Below are 6,054 nucleotides of genomic sequence, written 5' to 3'. Positions count from 1 at the left end.
TTTTGATTATCATTACAAAACATACATCCACTTCAGCCCTATATGCATTTCGGCCATTTGAAAATAGCCGATCTACAAGCTCACAATGTGGCGCATCGCTACGCATTGTTAGCTTGTAGATCTGCTATTTTCTAAAGATTGATATACATTTGAGAACTTGAAATGGGACATTCTGCACAATGAGTACTTTACTTTTGGTACTTTAAGTGCATTGTAATGCCAATCCTTTTGTACTTTTACTCAAGTAAATGTTGAATTCCGGACTTTTACTTGCAACAGAATATTTCTATATTGCAGTAATGGTACTTGTAAAAAATCATTTTTTAACTTATAAGCACTGCGGTCTTCCTCACTACCTCTAAACATTACAAACCACACCACTAACAAAGTTGTTAAAAACACTCAGAACCTGGTTACTATTCAATAGACATTTCCATCTACTGTTCACTCAACCTCCATCTACACTACAACATACATGGGCAACTGACGGCCCGGGGGCCACATGCGGCCCTCACCTTCACTTAACCCTTTAAGACCTGGGACGCGTCTGTGTCGCATTTTTAGACTTTACAGATTTTAGACTTTGGCTATTCAAAAATAGCAGACATACAAGCTCATAGCGCGGCACCGAGTGCCGCGCTATGAGCTTGTAGATCTGCAATTTTTTTTAAATCGTTATTTTTTTTGCAAATCTTGAGATTTGAGTTAGAAAAGCGAACATTTGTAACTCAAATCTTTGCTTCTGGGGCATTCAACAGTTTTTTGAAAAAACGTATGTCGCCATAATATCAGCGGTTCTTTTTTCCATGTCAAGGACCCCCAAAAAAAGACGTGTATTTGGCCACGGACCCCCATCTAAAAATATATGTTCCAGTGACCCCCAAAAGCAAAGATTCAAGTAAAACATTTTTGCTTTAAAACAATATATATTAAAAGATTTGCACACATTTTCACGATTTTTCAAAAATAGCAGATCTACAAGCTCATAGCGCGGCAGCGTGCCGCGCTATGAGCTTGTAGATCTGCTATTTTTGAATAGCCAAAGTGTAAAATAATGCTTTTTAGCTCAAATCAAAAATTGACACAGATGCTTCTTCAAGGCTTCAAGGGTTAATGCGGCCCGCAGGTTAATATCAGAATACTGATATATTATTGATTTCAGCTGTTATGATTCTAAACATGCAAACATGACCCACTTTAATTACTTCAATCTATATTAGTAGCTTAAATAACTAGTATTAAAATTCTATTGTCTTTTTTATGTCCAACGTATTGTATTTAAGTTCATAAAGTTGACATATAAGTAAGTAAATGCATTGGAAATTAAATAAAAGCTACTTTTCCAATTCAAAAATAGCACCAAAAGAAATCAGGATTCCAATTAAAAAATAGCTCAAAGTACCAAAGTATAAGTACTTATTATGCAGAAATGTCTCTTTAAAGGTTTCAAAATGTATAAAAAATATCAAGAATGCAAGCTCACACGTTGTGAACTTGTAGATCTATTTTTTAATACACACACACACACACACACACACACACACACACACACACACACACACACACACACACACACATTGAGTAAAAGTAGCCTACAATATCTATCTCTGAGATGCTGTGGAGTAGAAGTGAATGTATTGAGTATGTACTTGAGTACATGTACTTACTTACAGCACTGACTGTCATGGATTAACTTCAATCTGGTGTTTGCACTTTCTCCATTTACAACCTGTACATCTACATAAACGTTCACATTTCAAATATAAAGTGCTTACCACATGGCCACGGGTGTTATAATTATATACAAGCTCTCAAAAGTACCCGTATCTTCCATATTGTTTAATAAATAGCATTTTAATCCGATCGGTGGCCATTTTCCTCATAGAGTTACAAGAGTGCAATACATCTCCCAACCGATAGGGTCACATAGTTTAAAGCACATGGCGAAAGCCAGAAAAAAATGGCCACTGACCGGATTAAAATGCTATTTATTAAACAATACGGAAGATACGGGTACTTCTGAGGACCTGTACATAATTTTAACATCCGTGGCCATGTGGTAAGCACTTTATATTTGAGATCTGAACATTTATGTAGATGTAAGGGCCGTAAATGGAGAAAGTGCAAACACCAGGTTGAAGTTAATACATGACTCATGATATGACGGTCATGTTTTAGGGCTAAAACAAACACTGTTCATAGTCATTTCACACAGCAAGGCTTCATTCTCACTAGTCGTCGCTTTTTTTACCAAGTCAAATAAAAGTGAAATTACACACAATGTCATCAATTCCTTAATGCTAAACAGTTAATTAGCTAAGCTAAGTAGCTAACACACCTGTAGAAAACTCACATGTTTCATTTGGATGGAGATAATGTTTCCTCAGTCTGGTCACACAGTGTGTTTTAACAGCTTGTTTTAACAGCCTGGTAAACGCTGATATAACTCTACTCAAGGTCCATGTGGAATCATTTTACACAATGATTTGTTTATTTCACTATAAGAGTTGTTTTATTTCCAAACAACACAGCTGGGTCTCAAACATTTGTATGAGAGGGGGGAAGGGCCGACCATTAGAGGACTCTTATAGCCCCACCCCTCCCTGTTTCCTAGGCCAGTGGTTCTCAACCTGTGGGTCTGGACCCCCAGGGGGGTCCCCACATGATTTTGGGGGTGGGGGTCCCCTGACAGGACTTTTAAGACCTTTTTAATACCAAAAAACACAATTACTACATGAATAGTAATCATCAAACTCAACATCAACAAAATACTATAAAAACAGGTCAAACATTGGCCAAATTGTCAAATAATATAAAATAGCCCAAAAAATAGCCAATCTACAAGCTCACAACGCCTCATGTTGTGAGCTTGTACATCTGCTATTTTCACAATATTTATCTGTGGAGTCAAACTAAATGTAGCGCCTCAACTCCTACTAAGTTCCTGTCAGGGTGGGGGGGTCCCCCAGTTCAAATATGATTATTTTAGGGGGTCCCCAGTTCAAATATGATTATTTTGGAGGGTCGCAGCCTAAAAAGGTGGAGAACTACTGTCCAAGGGCAGGGTTTCTCAAAGCAGGTGCCCCGGCCCCCGCTGCACCCTAGGGTGCCATGACACAAGTCCAGGGCCAAGGGGGGGGGGGGAATACTTTGATAATATTTGGAAATCATCAATATATCACTTCAGTTTAACCACTTCAATGTGTTCTTTTTCCATCTACTGTACACCAAATCTCACAACGCGTGATGTCCCCCCCCCCCCCCCCCCCCCCCCACACAATAGGGATGCTGGGGTTCGGGTGGTTAAACGATTTCTTTGGCTATTCAAAAATAGCAGATCTACAAGCTCATAGCGCGGCACCGAGTGCCGCGCGGCGCGCTATGAGCTTGTAGATCTGCTATTTTTTAGAAAGATCCTGAAATTTTGTGCAAATCTTTTATATACATTTTTAACTCAAATCTTTGCTTCTGGGGGTCCCTGGAACAAAATATTTTTAGATGGGAGGGGGTCCGCGGTCAAATACATATTATTTCGGGGGTCCTTAACATAAAAAAAGTTTGAAAACCATTGATAATATAGCAACATAAGTTAAAAAAAGAAAAGAAAAAAAAGTTAAAAACTTTAGGAAAAAGGTACTTTAGGATTTAGAAGACATTTGTAAAATCCCCAGAAGCAAAGATTTGAGTTAAAAACTTGGTGCCGCGCTATGAGCTTGTAGATCTGCTATTTTTATATAGCCAAAGAAATCTTAAAATGACACAGATGCGTTCCCGGTCTTAAAGGGTTAACCCATTAAGGCCTGAAGCCAAATCTACAATCTACAAAAAACTCTTTCTCTGGCTTATGCTTTTAAAATGGGGGTCCGCGGGGTAAAAGGTGTCAATGTGGGGGTCCTTGACATGGAGCAGTCTGAGGACCAGTTCCTTATTGCCAGTGGTGGAAAAAGTACTCAAATTCTTTACTTAAGTAAAAGTACCAATACTGCACTATAAAAATACTGTTACAAGTAAAAGTCCAGAATTCAAAATTTACTTGAATAAAAGTACAAAAGTATTGGCATCCAAATGTACGTAAAGTACCAAAAGTAAAAGTACTAAATATTTGAAAATAGCCTAGGTATAAAATAGGGTTAAAGTGGTTAATGTGTGTTTTATAATGTAATCATTTATATCTGCAAAGTAACTAGTAACTAAAGTTTTCAAATAAATGTGTAGTGGAGTAAAAGTACAATATTTGCCTCTGAGATGTAGTGGAGTAGAAGTAGAAGGATTGGAAATACTCAAGTAAAGTACAAATACCTCAAAAATGTACTCAAGTACAATACTTAAGTGAATGTACTTAGTTACTTTACACCACTGCGTTATTGCACCACGCTGTCTTATCCTGAAGGGACACATGTGGCGTCTCTCCACGAGGGGGCAGTGTTGCTGCTTGGAGCCACACACTCACTCACACTCACAAAGACTGGCTGGCACACAGTGGTGGAAAAAAGTACTCACATTTCTTACTTAAGTAAAAGTATCAATATTGCAACATAGAAATACTCTGTTACAAGTAAAAGTCTGAAATAAAAAATCTACTCGAGTAAAAGTAAAAAAGTATTGGTGTCAAAATGTACTTAAAGTACCAAAAGTAGAAAGTATTTCACAAGTTTTAAAATGTATTTAAAAAAAAAAACATTTGAAAATGGCAGATCTACAAGCTCACAATGTGTCGCACATCACGACGCATTGTGAGCTTGTAGATCAAATGTCCAAAATATATATATACTGTATGAAGTGGTTAATCCGTTAATGTATGTTTTGTGATAATAATCAAAAATCTACAAAGTAACTAGTAACTAAAGTTTTCAAATAAATGTAGTGGAGTAAAAGTACTGAAAACGTTTCATCAATTAAAAACAATTCCAACATTTTTCTAATGTATTTCATAAATAAAATGAAAAAAATCTCATTAAAGGGATAGTTCACCCAAAATTACTTTTTAGCGGTGCCAGCCGCTCTACATTTGACCGTGTGTGTGTGTCCGTCCGTCCGTATGTTTGAGCACGGCAAAGAAGCAACACATGCGCCACTTCAACACACACACACACACACACACACACACACACACACACACACACACACACACACACACACACACACACACACACACACACACAGACACACGCACACACACACACACACACACACACACACACACACACACACACACACACACACACACACACACACACACACACACACAGACACACACACATATTTGACCGTGTGTGTGTGTCCGTCCGTCTGTATGTTTGAGCACGGCAAAGAAGCAACAAATGCGCCACTTCAACACACACTCACACACACACACACACACACACACACACACACACACACACACACACACACACACACACACACACACACACACACACACACACATTTGGCCGTGTGTGTGTGTGTGTCCGTCCGTCCGTCCGTATCTTGTTCATACAGTGGTTAGCACTTGAGAATGGCAGTAATACCATCTGAGCGCCTCTGTGGTACCACAGAGGCGCCACTACTACTTGGTGGTGCCACATTTGACACCTTCTTTTAAGGTGTAGTGTGGCTGAACGGCCACCATGTGGCGCATGTGAGTCCATGAACTCTACAGTACATTATTAGCAACAGGGAAGGGTGAATGCATTTAAAAGTGAATGTTATTTTTATTTTTTGTAAACATAGAAAATAAGGGAATGAGTCCTTAGGATGAATTGAAAAGCAATTATTTCTTTAAATATAAAAATACTCTATTTTTATATTTACTTATTTTTAAATATACTTACCAAAAGCTAAAGTTCTATAATGTTTGAAAGTAGCCGATCTAGCTTGTACATCGGCTATTTTCAAATGGCTGTGGCATAAAATAGGGCTAAAGTGGTTAATATGTATGTTTTATTATATAACAATTTATATCTGCAAAGTAACTAAAGTTTTCAAATAATTGTAGTAGTGGAGTAAAAGTACACTATTTGCCTTTGCAGGTGTAGTGGAGTAGAAGTGAAAGTGCACTAATACTCCAGTACA

The sequence above is a fragment of the Gymnoscopelus microlampas genome, assembly GCF_963454915.1.
Source record: "Gymnoscopelus microlampas genome assembly, chromosome: 8".
NCBI lineage: Eukaryota > Metazoa > Chordata > Actinopteri > Myctophiformes > Myctophidae > Gymnoscopelus > Gymnoscopelus microlampas.
This window is presented reverse-complemented; position numbering follows the sequence as displayed.